This window comes from Bubalus bubalis, chromosome 3 (assembly GCF_019923935.1).
Source record: "Bubalus bubalis isolate 160015118507 breed Murrah chromosome 3, NDDB_SH_1, whole genome shotgun sequence".
NCBI lineage: Eukaryota > Metazoa > Chordata > Mammalia > Artiodactyla > Bovidae > Bubalus > Bubalus bubalis.
The window spans coordinates 31,121,017-31,137,876 of NC_059159.1; the positions used below are offsets into that span (position 1 = coordinate 31,121,017).

At 42.9% G+C, this 16,860-nt stretch overlaps 1 non-coding gene across 1 annotated transcript; it reads right to left on the reverse strand.

Moving 5' to 3' along the window:
- Positions 1-4,132: 4,132 nt before the first annotated feature.
- TRNAR-CCG lies at positions 4,133-4,205 on the reverse strand. Its single transcript has one exon. It is a non-coding gene; the product is annotated as a tRNA-Arg (tRNA).
- Between the last annotated feature and the right edge of the window lie 12,655 nt (positions 4,206-16,860).

Here is a 16,860-nt window from a genome sequence, read left to right on the forward strand (position 1 = left end):
ATGGAAGAGACAAACCCAGAAACGTTATAAAATAATCTGGGGATGGATGGTGGGATTGTGGATAACATCTTGTCTTTGTGCCTTCCTGTGTAGTTTCCAAGTTTTCTGCTTTGAGCAGTAGTTTTAATGAAAATAAAAAAAGCTGTTACAAACATGTTAAAAGGCTATAAAGATTACCATCTTCTGGAAGTGCAGGCACAGGCGGATAAGCAGGTAGGCGTCAAGGGCCCTGCTCAGGAAGGGACTTGGCTGCCAGGCCATGTCGTTCTCTCAACATGAGTTTGGCATATGACCTCTAACCTTTAGCTTTCAGAACCGGAGATGTTATCAAAGGCAGGTCATTAGTTAATGGCTTTGAGGTTATTTCCGAAGTCCCTCGTGGGCTGTTGTAAATGATTAGTAATATCATTATTGCTTATACATTTTCGGGCCAACCTACTATTGCTTCATCAGCACTGACTCAGGGTTTTAATGGGCAAATGGCTCTCAACTTGGGGTTCTCTAACCTCAAGAGGAGCACAAAGGTGGTAAGCTCTCTGAACTACTTTATGTGCATGAACATGTCAGGAAAATTATGCATTCACCCTTACATTTGTACAGGCTGACAAAGCCTTATTTTAATTGCCTTGGCTTTTTTATTTTTTTTTTTTGCTTTTAATAGAAAATATACTTTTCAGTTGAAACATTATAATGGTTTGCAATAAATATGTACATTGGGATAGTTGACTTTTTACTAAATTAGTACAAATTTGGGTTTTATAAAAGCCTTTCAAATGTGGCATCAATTTTTTCCCCCTGGCTCTAAGATGATTCTAATAACTGTGTTGAATATTCAGGCTCACTACACTATTTAAAGTGAAAAAGAGTGAAATCACTCAGTGGTGTCCGACTCTTTGCGACCCTATGGACTGTAGCCTACCAGGCTCCTCAGTCCATGGAATTTTCCAGGCAAGAATACTGGAGTGGGTTGCCATTTTCTTCTCCAGGGGATCCTCCCAACTCAGGGATCGAACCCAGGTCTCCTGCACTGCAGGCAGATGCTTTACCCTCTGAGCCACCAGGGAAGCCCCCCCTACACTACTTAAGACTGCATTTTAACCTTCCTTATAGATATGAGCTTCAATAACAACTTGCCATGATATTTCTGTAGGAGAAGACATCATAGGGAAGATCTTAGCAAACGTTTTCTATTTTCCAAGTGGGCAAAAAAGGCACAGAAAGATACACAAGGTCCTAATGACTGAGGGAAACATATTATCTGATCTACATTTTCTGTTTCTCACTTTTTCATTTCTCCTTGGGCTCCAGTGTTATTGCCCTAGAAATAACCTGGTCACGAAGAAGGCAACAACAGTCATGCACACACCTGCATGTAAAGGTTGTGGGGAGGGAGAGAGGGAGGAATTGAGAGATTTCTTGTATATAGCATGATCTTGTGTAATTCTTCCTAGAATTTTGTGAGGTTGTGGCTGTAATTCATTTTTTTTTAAACAGAAGAAGGGCTGAAGCACAGAGAAGTTGAGCAATTTGCCTAGAATCACACAGCTAGAATCAAAGCCAAGATTTGAACTTAGGCAGTCTGAATCCAGAGCCTGGCTCTTAACCCCTCTCATAACAACATCACATTCCTATACCCTGAACAAACAGAGGAGTTGACCAGAAGCACTATGAAAATAGCTTTTTAATAAAATGACTAATTCTGGCAACAGGCCCAGAGAGGAGATGAGAAATCTGTTTAGTTTTACTTGCATGACTGATACATATCTTAAAAGGGAGTTTCTTACTAGATGATTAAAAAAAATTAATTATAAATGCTGAGGAATTAAAAAAAATCAACTAGCTGAAAATTCTGGCTATTGTTCATCTCAGACATACTATATTTTAAAGAAAGGATTTTTAGCACACAATTTAGCACACAAATTACATTGATATATCCTTAATCCAGACAATTGATGCTTCTTAAAAAAATTGTTGGCTCTTGGTCTATTCTGTAAGTGGCCAGAACAAAGAAGAGAAAGATTTTCAATGTGCTTCCTTCACTATTTTCTGATTGTTTTCGAGTTATGTGCACAGTGCTATGAAATTTCACCTGTAGGAAGTTGAGCACTGGAAATAGAATTCTGACAGTCCTGAAGAACTCTTCTGTGCTGTGCTTAGTCGTTCAGTCATGTCCAACTCTTTGTGACCCCATGGACTGTAGCTCACCAGGCTCCGCTGTCCATGGGAATTCTCCAGGCAAGAATACTAGAGTGGGTTGCCATGCCCTCCTCCAGGGGATCTTCCCAACCCAGGAATCAAAACACAGGTCTCCTGCATTACAGGTGGATTCTTTACTGTCTGAGCCACTAGGGAAGCCCAAGAATACTGGAGTAGGTAACCTATCCGTTCTCTAGCAAATCTTCCTGACCCAGGAATTGAACTGGGGTCTCCTGCATTACAGGCGGATTCTTTACCAGCTGAGTTACTAGGGAAGCCCCTTCTAGGTGGAAGAATAGATTTGTATCTTGGACTCCCAAACAAAACTTTCAATAAGAGAAAAGAAAAAAAATCAAACAAAGAGCTTTACAAGAGATGATGGCTGGTTAGGGTATGTTTGTGTGCTGGAGGTTGGAGGGGGTAAGGGGGTCAGGTGAGCAGAGCCTGCTCTCTTGACTTCTCTAAGTCTTCAGCCGGGACAGTCACATACAAAAGTATTATACAGCATTAAAAATTATACTGAAGGAGAGTTGAGTTAAAGTGTTGTGCTAATGTTTGCTGTACAACAGGGCCTCAGTTGTACATATCACTTTTCCATTCTGGTTTATCACAGGATGTTGGACATAGTCCCCTGTGCTGAACAGTAGGACCTTGTTTATCCATCCTGTATATAATAGTTTGCTACAGTATTTTCTTTTAATTTAAGAAATGAAAGAGTTCCAAGTACAGCCAGCAAAAAGCCTTCATCAGCTCAGTATAACTTTTCACTCAAAATGACATCAGCCTCTGGTCTGTCACCTCTAATGAGGTGAATGAACTTAGAACCTATTATACAGAGTGAAGTAAGTTAGATGGAGAAAGAGAAATATTGTATATTAATACATATATATGTAATGTAGAAAGATGGTATGGATGAACCTATTTGCAGGGCAGCAAAGAAGACCCAGACATAAAGAACAGACTTTTGGACACAATGGGGGGAAGGAGAGGGTGGGACTATTTGAGAGAGCAGCACTGAAACATATTCATTACAGTTGGTGAAATAGACAGCCACTGGGAATTTGCTGTATGATGCGGGGAATCCAAAGCCAGAGCTGGGACACCCTAGAGGGGTGGGATGGGGAGGGAGGGGGGAGAGAGGTTCAAGAGGGAAGGGACAGATGTATACCTAAGGCCGATTCACACTGATGTGTGGCAGAAACCAACACAATATTGTAAAGCAATTATCCTCCAATTAAAAATAAAATCGAAAAGATAAAAACAAAGAAAATGTGTAGGAGGGGCTCATCCTCTGGGCACTGATCAGAGTCCAGGATCTTATAATTTTGTAAAAATCAAAACTCCAGGTATTTCCATGGTAAACATGGCCTCTCCAGCATCCTTCATAGATGGTGCTTGACTCTTGTTGAGGATATCCTTGTCATCAAGCTCTAATCCTGTGAATGTCCTCCCGGACAACATCTGTGAAGAGCTCTATGAGCAAGGTCTGGAAGGCAAACGTGAGGACTGACCCTTTCCTGTGCTGTCTTCTCCACGAGCCCTCCCATCCCTTCCCCATCCCGCTTCTGCGAGCCCAGTATAAGCGTGGTGATAAGGCCGAGCTCCACTGTCTCTCATCGTCCTCTTTGTCAAGGCCGTCAGTGTTCTCCAAGTTCACCAGCCCTTTCTCATCCCTCATCTTAACTTAAACCAGCATTTTCCCTCTTGGTTTCAAAACAAACACCACCCTGTCTTCATTTTCCCCCAACTCACTGGATGTTGCTTTCTCCACTGACTCAATCCCTGTCATTTTTCCACCTCACGGGCCAAAGTGTTTCAGAACTCACACTTAGATCTCCTCTGGTCTTTTTTATTTTTTAGTATTTATTTGTTTATTTGGTCGTGACGGGTCTTAGTTGCAGCTTTCGAACACTTAGTTGTTATGTGTGGGATCTAGTTCCTTGACCAGGGATTGAACCTGGGCCCTCTGCATTCGGAGTGCGGAGTCTTAGCCAGTGGACCACCAAGGAAGTCCCTCAGTTTCTTTTAGATAGGTATCCTTATATCACAAGAGACTCTGTTTCTGGATTAATATCTTGCTGTCCTTCAAGTCTCTCTTATGAGACATAGTATTTAGATCTCTCCAGGCTCTGCTATTCATTTCATTCAACAACCATCTGTGCAACCTATGAAGTGCTATATAGAACCGGAATAAAATGTTTGCCAAATTACTAAGCAGATACCTGATTATAGATGTTGTAAAGACATCCTAGGGACACTCTACTCTGGAAGTAAGAAGAAAGACTGGCAAACCGGTGGATGTCAGGGCTGGACTACATGATGAAGGACCCTTAGAATAGGCCTTTCATTCATTAAACCAACGAAAATTTAGTATCTACTAATATAGGACACTGTGCATGTCAATTGAGCATTTTATAAGGCTAATAGGCAGATGGATCTAGAAACTCATAAGTTATATTTGTAAGAGCATCCATTTGATGGAGGAACACGTCTTTGGTGAATTACTCTAAAGAACTTATTTACTGGCTACATGTTACTGCATTTCTCCAGGAGACATCAGCAGTAACTAGAGAAGAAGTAGACAGAGATAGCAGAGAGACATTTCTTCTTTATTTGTCAGGACAAATGGGAGAAATAAACCAAACTGGCAAAAAGTACAGATTCAGTGCAGTGATGAGCAGTTTGGAGAAGAAGATATGCATTCAGATATATACATCTGAGCCTTCCAAGCTCATATGAAAACTGCAATTTGTTTTCGGTTAATATTTACTGTTTAAAGCTTTAGGTAGGGGAGGAAGCAAATTGCATCCTTTATTCATAAAACTGAATGACCATTTTCAACTCCCCAAAGGGGAGTGTTTGACAGATGATGTTTAAAGTAATTTCCTGGAGTGCTGTGGAGTCAATGTGGACATAAGAGGGAGCTTTGCAAGATCCCTCTTTGAGGGAAGGTGGCTGCTATGGGGAGGAAGAGAATTGCCTTCCTCTCCTGGGATGCGGGGATGGACAGAAAAGACAGGATAAGGAAGATAAACAGGCTAACCCAGATAATAAGCAGGAAATTAGGATAGTAAACAGTGCTATAAGAAGACCGCACAGAGCATGGTGGGGATGGACCCGCTGAGCTGAGCTGACATCTCGGCTAGCACTGATGGAACATTTTCAGTGCATGAGAAAGCATCCTGGAATACTTGAGAGGTGCCAAGGTGGGCGAGACACCATCCCAGCCCCTGAGATGCTGATGATAAATAGGGAAGGGAAGGACATTCATGGATCATTTTATTTTTAAAAGTTATTTCATGAATCATTTTGATAAAAAGCCAACTCTGGTCCATGCTAATAAAAATACATAAGATATGTTATTATGTACAATAAAAATAAGACATATATGTATATGATTTATATATACACTAAGTTCCCTACATACAAATGAGTTCCACTCTGAGAACATGTTTGTGAGTCCAACAAAGTTAGTCTAGGTACCCAACTAATACAATCAGTTATATAGTACTGTACTGTAGTAGGTTTATAATACTTTTCACACAAATAATACGTGAAAACAAACACAAAAAATAAACAGTTTAAATCTTACAGTACAGCACCTTGAAAAGTACAGTAATATAGTACAACAGCCTGAGTACATGGGCTGCATTGAATGAAGAGGCAGGAAGAGTTACTGATGGAGGAGGAAGAGGAGGTGGGAGATGGTAGAGCTGAAGGACTGTCAGCCAGAGGAGACGGAGGGCAAGCTGCAATGTCATTACGCCTGGCGCTGATAGAATGCACGTCTGCATCTTTGAAAGTTCGCAACTTGAAAGTTCATATGTAGGAGACTTAATGCATGTATGTAAATTTAAAATAGTGTTAAATATCCATGTGGGAACTTTGCATTCATTTTGCTCCTTCTCTGGAAACTGTGAGATTGTTCAAAGCACAGATTGTGTGCAGCACAGAAAAGAGACACAGTGTGAGGAAATCGATGGCGTCGTCAAGACGCAGCAGGCATCACTCACCTAGGCTGAATCCGCTGGGTAGTACCGTGTCCAGGCCCATTTCTCACAAGGATACTGTGAGTCACAGACTCCCCGACTGTCTGGGCTTCCATTTGGATGAATCACAGGACGGCTGACTTTGGTGCTTCACGGAGACCAGGCTGGGGTCCAGCGGTCCTGATGCTCTGTGTTGCTGATGGCAGCCCCTCATCTGTCAGCCTCAGGAACCTGAGTGCTGGGGGTCGAGTCTCTTAACTACTGATGTGGACAGGACAGTCCGGCCTTGTGCCGAGGTTCTTGCTTTTCTGGCTCTTGTTCCCGAAAACATCTGTCTCCCGCGAGGACACTGGCAGGTTAAATGAACTATCCTCAGCGTCCTTACCCTCTCTGCTCTGTCAAAACAACAAACAGCCTGCTCTGTTACCTCTGCTAGTGTCTCTGGCTTTAGCATGACTGACCTGGGGCTCCAGGCAAATGGACAGATCTATTCCTGTTTGTCTTCCAGTGTCAAAATTGGCAAAGGAGGGGGCGGGGATCAACAGAAGTCTAGCTGGTCGCATCAGTCTGTGGAGTGAACAAAGTCAAAGCCCATGTCAACAGCGGTTTGACTGATTTTTAACCTCTTGGACAAGTCAACTTGGTTTCAAATGGTTGGACCCCTGGGATGTGGACATCCAGGCAGTGGGTGCCTCTGGAGGTGTAGGTCATGGGCATGAAAAGACAAATGGACATTTAAGATCCATGGAGAGCATCATTGGCGCTGTGACACAATGCAAGAAGAGAAAGCTGCAGGTGAGCCTTCCTCCCTGGAAGTCCCTGTGTCTCAAGAGTTCCTCGGAAATGGTAGAATTCCCAAGAACAGCCAGCAGCGCCCAGCATGGTGTCAGTTATCTTCCATTTCCCAGCAGCTATTCTCTAATCAATATGAATTTACTAACTGAATGGGCAATTTCTGTTGGAGTGAATGAAGAAATGACCAAGCACTCTGTGAGATGTTGTTTGCTCTTTCTTTTAACTTTCTCACCACTCGCCCTTCTTTCTTTTTTCTTTTTTTTTTTTATTTTTTACTGGAGTATAATTGCTTTACAATGTTGTGTTAGTTTCTGCTGTACAACGTGAATCAGCTTTACATATACATATGTCCCTTTTCTCTTGGACCTCTCTCCCACCCCTCCAGGTCATCACCGAACACTGAGCTGAGCTCCCTGTGCTGTATAGCAGCTTCACGCTAGCTGTCTGTTCTATATGTGGTAGTGGATACATGTCAGTGCCACTCTCTCAATTTATCCCACCCTCTCCTTCTCCTGCTATGTCCATAAGTTTGTTCTCTACATCTGCATCTTTATTCTTGCCCTGAAAATAGGTTCATTGGTACCATTTGTTTAGATTTCATAAATATGTGTTAATACATGATATTTATTTTCCTATTTCTGACTTATTTCACTCTGTATAACAGACTGTAGGTTCATCCACATCTCTCCAAATGACCCAGTTTCCTTCCTTTTTATGGCTGAGTAGTATTCCATTGTATGTATGTGCCATATCTTCCTTATCCATTCATCTGTCAGTGGACATCTAGGTTGCTTCCACACCCTAGTTATTGTAAATAGTGCTCTGTGAACACTGTCACCCTTCCCCTATTTCTTGGAGTTTATTGGAGAACGAACCAAGCTGGTCACCATCCTCTATAATAATGGGGCTTCCCAGGTGACTCAGTGATAAAGAATCTGCCTGCCAATGCAGGCGACACAAGAGAAACAAGTTCAATCCCCAAATCAGGAAGACCCCCTGGAGGAGAAAATGGCAACCTGCTCTAGTATTCTTGCCTGGAAAAACCCATGGAGAGAGGAGCCTAGTCCACGGGGTTGCAAAGAGTTGGACATGACTGAGCATGCATGCATGCACTTTATAATAACAATACCTGTGCTCAGTGAACAAGACTTGGACAATGCTTGCAAAGCCCCTGAGGACGCATGACTGAAAACAGCACTCCTTGGGATTGAGAAGGAGACAGATGCTTGCCCTAGTCTTCTCCGGGGAAGTAACCCTGATGAAGAACAGTTTGGAGAGTGACCCCTGTAAGGAACCATTGTTGGTCCTGAGGCTGTTTATCCCGGGGACTGATAGTACAGCAGCCATCTCTGGTTGAAGGATGACTTTACCTTATTTTGGAACCAACATGTGAATTCCACAAGGAAACAGGCTTTATTCAGCCTCCCGTAGAGAACTTTTGAGCAAATGGAGCCGTTCAAAAAAGATCACGCTGCCTTAGAGCATAGCTCGTCATCACTGAAAATACTCAAGTGAAGGCAAGAGCAAGCAACAAGGATGTCGGGCTGGGGAGAAGTTGGTGCGGTGTGGCCTTGAATGCACTCCTTGTGCTGAAGACCGTGATTCCGTGAAGAAGAGGGAGGTCCACAGCCCATGCCCTGGACCACCAGGCCTTCAGCCTCCCTGCAATCATGCAGAGTTTATGGAATTGTGGCAATCAGACAGGGCCGCCTCCCAGGGATTTATCTTATCCCGGTAACTCCGTTAGACCAGGAGATGGGCACTAAATAAACTCACGCAGGGAATTAAAGTCGTCCTCTTTGAATCTATTTGAAGTCAGAGCTTTGAAGCAAGCTTTCTTCTCCCTGTTTCCTCTCTTTTTTTATTTAAAAACATTGTGTCAGGAGTGCCTTTTTGTTGTAATTACCCCTGTCACTGCTGCTTGGGATGGTTTTACTAACTGGCGAGCAAACCTTGCCAGGAGAGTGGATGATGGACAGTTCTAAAGAGGACGAGGATGCTCTTCATCTGGGAGCTGCGGTGGCAGCTGGATCCTCCGATGACAGCCCTGACATCCCCTGGAATGTCTTCCTGAGATGAGAGGTTACCCGTTCAAACAGAAACCTCTGAATGCCAGTTCCTGACAACCCTGTGCCGCTTCAAAGCGCAGGTTTGTGTGATGGAGAGAGACTCCTGTCAGAGTTAGGCTTCCGTCGTTGTTAATTGATGACTCACAGAGCAACCAGCCTGTTTTGCTGGATGAGCATCCGGGTTGATTATCAGAAATTGCTTTCATGGGAGCGAATGGTACGGCATCCTTAACACCAAGGGTGAGGCCCCCTGTAGCGTGTGTGGGGCTTTAGTCAGCTTAATTTGACTTTCATCATAGTTAAATGAGGCACGGGGGAGTTCAAAGGAAATTTTGGTGCAGTCTACAAAGATGCTCACCCAGACAGTCGGATGTCATGGTTTTCAGAGATGTGTCTTCATGGCATCAAATCTGAATGGGATGATAAGAATCATGTCCTTCAGAACTCCCCTGCATGACCAATTTTTGCCTTTCATCCTGGTCACTGTGGACACAGCCCTAAAATGGACTCAGGATGCTCCCGTTAGGTGATGGGTGATCCAGGCCTGCTTGATTCTTCACACGAGCAGAACGATGTTTTATCCCTTTAGGGTTGTCGTGGTTTTCAACCCATTCAATACCAGATACCACCCTGTCCTAAGCATCTGTATATAAATTTCTTTGTGGTTCTTCATAAGGTGGAGCTCAATAACTCAACATCATCTCCATGGGGGAAGAAAAGCACCCATTACATCCTTTCTTCCATTTCTGATAATTACAGGACGGAAAAGCAAGGGAACAACCTGGAAACGGCTCTTGTTTCTGAACTCTAGAATGGAAGTATAAATTGAATAGTTTAAGTGACACCTGTTAACTTGGGCTTACAGAATCTGATGACTTCAGGGATCAGATTAAACACAAAGCTGGAAGCCTAATCCCTACTCCTCATGTGTGGGACTGGTGGGTGGAAGCCGTGGTCCATGAAGCCAGGTCGGCTCTCTCCTCTACAGCCTCCGCTTCCTTCTGGCAAAGGCCATCATCATCATCATCACAGTCATTGTGGCCTGTAAAAAATACCAGATATACACATTTCTACTTATAATCCAAGACAGCATTTCTTGTAACGTCACACCTGAGCTCCTCCAGTGGCTCAGTTCCCTCTGAGATGATGAAGTTTCTTACTGATAATTCACAGGCCCAAATAAAGAACAAGTTAACATGAGACAATAAACAAGACCCTTCTGCAAGGGGAAGACTTTGATCTGCCAACCAGGCTTTCCATGTCCTTTCATTTAAACACCAGTTAAGCCTCAAGTTTCAGGCTCCTGAAAGTCCTTTGGACAGCAAGGAGATCAAACCACTCAGTCCTAAGAGAGATCAACCCTGAGTATTCACTGGAAGAACCAATGCTGAAGCTGAAGCTCCGGTTGTGAACTGGAAGCTCTGATGCAAACAAATGATTCATTGGAAAAGTCCCTGATGCTGAGAAAGATCAAGGGCAGAAGGAGAAGAGAGCGTTGGAGGCTGAGATGGCTGGATGGCATCACCGATGCAATGAACATGAACTTGGGCAAACTCCCGAGGATGGTGAGGGATAGGGAGGCCTGGAGTGCTTTAGTTTATGGGGTCACAAAGAGTCAGACAACAACAAAAAGCCCCAAGACACTTAGTAAACAGAATGGTGTGAGGTTGGGATATTTCCAGAGTGGCCAAAAAAAAAAAATTATTCTGAAATCTCCAAAGGTTCATGGTTTTTGCATCTGAGACATTCTGCACTGCTGTGTATGCTCTATCCCTACAGGTCTGTTTCAATACTGCAATAGTTTTATAATGTGCTTCCAGCTGCTTGCTACCCCAGGTGGCTGGTGATTCAAAACAAAGCTTTGGTAAATATGATATTTTTTCTTACATTCCTCATTTCTTCCTGCTGGTGGCTCATGCTAAGAGGCCACGGGGGCGCTGCTCTCCTCCCCTCTTGCATTCCTGAGCTGAACAAAGAGACAGAGTGCACAGGACAGAGCTGGGTTGCAGAGATGTTCTCGGGAAGCCAACAGCAGAGGCATCTGTGGGTGTTGAGGATGCAGTGGTGCCGGGGTTGAGGATCGGCCCTTCAGCTGTTAACACCGAGGTCACTGTTTCCGATTCCACCTCTGGTAGTGGTCACCCGGAAGCCAGTCCCTCTCATCAGCAGACAGTGAGAATGATTTACTGGTGTCCTTGAACTTCCCAGGGGGCCCTTTCTCATGGCTCAGTGGGCTGTCAAGATTTATTATCTACTTAGTCTCTGGGCCGAGTCGACCAGTGGAAACTCAACTAATTCTTCTGCCTGTCACATCACTGCCGCTTAGAGGGCTCCGATGGTTTATCCCGCCCTGGGGTTCTGATGCTGGGTTTCAGGGGGCTCTTGGGTCAGCAGAAGTTTCCAACACAAAGCAAGGGGTCGGAGGGGAAGTGATGATTCCTTCTGAGGCATCACCTCTCCCGCACTATGTCTAGTCTTGGTGGGACTGGACATCCAGATGTCTACTCTGCACGTATGCTGTCACTTCAGCTGTGTCCGACTCTTTGCGACTCCATGGACTGTAGCCTGCCAGGCTCCTGTCCATGGGATTCTCCAGGCAAGAATACTGCAGTGGGTTGCCCTGCCCTTCCCCAGGGGATCTTCCTGACCCAGGGATCGAACCCAGGTCTCAGTCTGTCTCCTGCATTAGCAGGCAGATTCTTTACCACTAGAGCCACTCTGCAGTGGGAGATAAAAGGGGTCTCAGGGGCTCCTTCTCCCAGATCTGCCTGTTTTTTGGCTTCTGCAACTGATGAAAAGGCCACTGACTCCAAGCATGGCCAATCACCCGCTAGACCTGTGCATAGTGAACAGGGGGCAAAGGCCCACAAAAGGCCGGGGACTGCGTCCACGCTGGCAGTGTTGCCTGGTCTGCTCTCTTGGACATCTACTTCTGCTGCCAAGTGCCTTCCAGTGTATTGGTTCTTCATTATTTCTTGAACCTGGATCTTCAGCTTTCAACTCAATTCCATGACATCTGATATCTAATTACTTCTTCTCTTATAATCTGGACACTTGAATTAAAAAAAAAAACAGATTAAAAAATTTTTATTTGGCTGTGTTGAGTCTCAGTTGTGGGATCTTTCGTTGTGGTGCATGGACTCTCTAGTCGTGGCGAGTGGGCTCAGTTGCTCTGTGGCCTGTGATCTTAGTCCCCTGACCAGGCTTGAACCTGCGTCCCCTGCACTGCAAGGCACATTCTTAACCACTGGCCTACCAGGGAAGGCCCTATACGAAAGCTTTTCATTTATAGGGAAAAAAACTGAGGCCAAGATCAGGTCTGTACCTCCTTCAGAAATCCCCTCATACTAAATTTGGACTAAGACTAGCGCCTGGATTCAGCTTCCTGACTAAGGTCTTTCTCCTGCACCAGAGATAAGTTCAAACACCTGCAGCAAACAGAGAGCAACAGAGATGTGTTCTTGATGTCATTTTTCTTAAATTGCATGGCCTTCACAATCCTTTATTTTCTTGCCTTTGATGAGAATGGGTCACAGAAATATATTTCTTTATTATAAAAAAGTGTGAAGACAATAATATTTGACAGCTGACACTTTACTCCAATATTTAGCACAATAGGGATTAGTGGAGATTGTGGAAAAGTAGTGAATATTCTCTACATAATAGTAATCAGCCTCTGTTCAGCTTAGTTTGTTATTGCCCTGGAATAATTTGGTCCCCAAATTGCCCAAAATAACTATTTAAAAGGTAATGTGGAGGCACTTCCCTGGTGGTTCAGTGGTTAAGATTTCATTTTTCAATGCAGGGGAGTGGGTTCAATCCCTGGTTAGGGAACTAGATTCTACAAGTTGCAACTAAGAGTTTTAATGTTGCAACTAAAGATCCCACATGCCTCAGGGCCAAGAAACCAAAGTATAAAGCAAGCAATATTATAACAAAATGGATAAAGCGTTTTAAAATGGTCCAATCAAAAAAATTAAAAAAAAAAAGATAAGGTGGAAATCTGAATTTTTTAATGTCAAATATTCTGGTCTTTTTAGACCACACTGTTTAAAACCAATGTGAATTCCAGGCACCATATCTCTGGGCTGGATTTAGCCTATGGACCATTTGGCTGTACTGTCTGCCTTATCACAAGCTCCTCCCTCCTTTTCCCATGAATGGGTATGCCACACCTGCTATGTGGAAGGATGGATGACTTCCTTCCATCCTGGAGAACTTCTAGAAACAAACTATATGGGAGTACCCTTATTTGTTCTTCAGCAGAAAGAAAAATTCAAGTTTGATTCATCTTCATCTTGCCTGTCCTTATATTTTCAGCTAAAGTTCAGGGTGAAGGAAAAGGTTTAATTAGAGGATTCATTAATTAAGAGTGTTGAGTTTTCCTACGGGGATAAAATGAGTGTCTGTGGAGCAATTCTGTCACATGGATGATTATCTAGAAAGGTCAGACATGAAGAAATATTGATTTCAGGTGTTTAGGATAATTCTATTGCAGCCCTGGGTAGAAAGTTTCTCTGTTGCATGTTTACAGATCTGTGGCCAAGTGAAAGAGCATATATGACCATATTTTTTAAATGGTGTAAATAAAATACAAGACAGAAAAAGATGGTATATAATATCATGTAAAATAATGACCTAAAAATGTGGTTTGGCTTATAATGGGTAAAGATGAAGATTGAAAATTATGTTTTAGGAGAACTTCCCTGGACTCCAGGGAAGACTCCACATTTCCAATGCAGGGGACCTGGGTTCAATCCCTGGTCAGGGAACTAGATCCCATACGCTGCAACTATAGATTCCATATGCCTCAGTGAAGACACAGCACAAAAAGAAAATTATGCTTTAGAATTTCCCACATTAGGGTTCTAGACCAGGGTTGGCAAACTACAGCCTGGGGGAGAAATCTGGCCCACAACTGGCTCTCATAAATAAAGTTTTATTGGCACACAGTCACGACCATTTGTTTATGTATTGTCTGTGATGACTTTTGTGTTACAACAGAGCTGAGTAATTGCTACAGGGACTGTATGGTTTGCAAAGCCTAAAATTTTTACTATCTAGCCCTTTAGAGAAAATACTGCTAACCTTTGGTCTGGAAACTGTTAAGTTCTGTTTGACAGATAAAAAATAACGATGTATGAAGAGTCAGGATAGTATGGACTGCTGTCTAGAGTCAAGGCAGCAAGAAGTAATAGGAATTAGGGTTTATTTTGAAGTTTCAGTATAAAGGAAGATCTGATGATAGTTTTTTTTTTTACTTTTTCAGCATGCACATTTAATTCTATAAAATTTTCCTCTAATACTGTTGGGTTACACCTGTAACTTTCAACTTTTTCATGTTCATATCATTTCAGAATATTTTCTAATTTCTCTTGAAGCTTTTTCTTTGACACTTTGATTATTCAGATGTGTGTGGTTAATTTCCAAGTATTAAGAGATTTCCCTTTTCTATTTCTGTTATTGATTTCTAGATTAATTCTATTATGAACAGACAGCACACTTGGTATGATTTTAATTCTGTTAAATTTGTTCAGGTTTGTTGTATAAATCCAGATATGCTCTGTCCTGGAGACTGTGACATTTGTACTTGAAAAGAATGTGTATTCAGCTGTTGTTGGGTGGAGGGTTTTATAAATGTCAATTAGACACAGTGAGCTGATGCTGTTATTCATTCCTTCTACATCCTTGCTGGTTTCTTTTTTTTTTTTTCCCTAATCTATGAGGTTGATCAATTACTTAAGAGGATCTCCAGCTATATTATGAATCTGTCCACTTTTCCTTTTAGCTCCGTCAGTTTTTGCTCCATGTATTTTTAATCTGTTGTTATGTGCATTTACATTCAGGATTGTTACATCTTACGATGAACTGACCCTTTTGTCATTATGTAATCTTATTCTTTGTCCTTGGTAATTTTCTTTGTTCTGAGGTTTACATAGCCTGACATATCCACTATTGATTTCTTTTGTTGCCTGTTTACATGGTTTACCTTTTTCTAGATGTTTGCTTTTTTTTTTAATGTGCCGGGTCTTCCTTACAGCGTACAGGCTTCACTAGCTGTGTCGTTCGGGCTTAGTCGTCCTGTAGCCTGTGGGATCTTAGTTCCCCAACCAGGGCTCGAACACAAATCTAGCTTCAGACCTGCACCTGAGAGCTGTGGCTCTCTGTGTCCCCGAGGTGTCAAAGAAACAGGACACAAGTCAGAGAGAAAGAACCTCCCATGTCCCGCCGCACCATCTTAGCCCTCCCTGGCACTGTGTCCCTGTTAGCGCTCCTGGCACAATCTATCTGCTTCTGTCTTCCTGTTTCCTTCAAACCCTTCTGGAATCCCCTTTCTGAGATGGAAGTGGGATTCAGGGGTAATCACCTGGAAGGAGTTAATCGCCTTTGCTTCTAATCACCTTCTTTTTCAAGGGCAATGGGTTAATTATCGAGACACTAACTGCATGTTAGATTCCCTGGGTGAAAGACTCTCTCGTTTTAACACAGTCACACCGTGTTAATGATACTCATCACTCCCAGGACACCGCTAGAGGAACTGTCTCTGAGCGGGTTGCTCTACAGATATATTCACGGAGCAAAGAGCATTAAAATCCCCAATTGCATATTAAGGGATTTTTTTTTCAAATTGTAAAATTACTTAGCAAGAAAAAAATACATTAATTAAAAAATCTATTCTTAGCTAGCCCAGAACTACACTTGAAATGCTCCAGAAGTGGCAGTTTTAAAGAGTTAGGAAATGCCGCACGTTTCTAGGTGCCTCTTATACCAAATAAAACTATTTGTCTTTACTCTGCAGGGTGGACCACTACTTTTTAAAGTTTGGTTTTTTCACAGCAGTTAAGGGAATCCTTTAATCAGCCCCAAATCGACTCAAGGTCAACACACATAGGATTTGGTTTGCCTGAGTGCTACTCCTGGATTTGAATCTTAAATATACCACTTACTGAACGTGAACTCTTCATTCACCTCTTTGAGCTTCAGCTATTTGATCTTCAGAAAGAGGATAATGCATAGTATTTAGTGCTGTCAGGACTGGAAAAAGTGGGTGCTGAGGAACTGCTGTAAAGCAGAGGTTGATCAACTATAACATATAATAATAACTGAATCACTTGCAGACAGGCCATCTGAGGTTATGATCTGATTGACATTGGTGATTATCTTTCTCTGGTCCCTTGCTCTTTACTTTACCTCTTTCTTCTTTACTGTTTTGAAGTCCCATTTTTGGACTAATTCATTCTCATATATGCCTTTCTCAGTAAGTGGGACATGGGTGGGTGTGTATATGCATGTGTGTATTGAGAAGTAGACCAGCAATCAGCAAAGTTCAGATGATCTCAATTTAGGGGAATAGAAAAGACACAGGACATTCTAAAATGTTCATCTTGATATAGCTCCTGGGCAAAATTCTGCATCTGACTGTTAAACATACTTATTCTTCTGTGGTCCTTCTGATATCACAGTCCACCCACCAGGGCTCCTGGGCAGCCTCTCCTCCATCTGTCAGCTCACCTATGCCCTTAACTTCCCAAGTGCACCTTCCTGAGTCCTCTCCCTGCCACATCCTCCCCTTCAGCCCCATGTCTCTTAAACGATCACCCCTCTTGACCTCGACTCCCACATCAGTCTCTCCCCTTTAGTCTCTCCAATGGCTGAGCAACTGTTCCATCTTCTCCATCTTCTCAGTGCCCCCTATATCATCCTCAAAGTAGCTTCTCTAATCTGTATAATATTCTCATATCTTACCCCCCAGGATTGCTCGCTCCTTTCTTTCCGGGCTGATTGTCCTTCAGGCCAACACACTCTCCTCC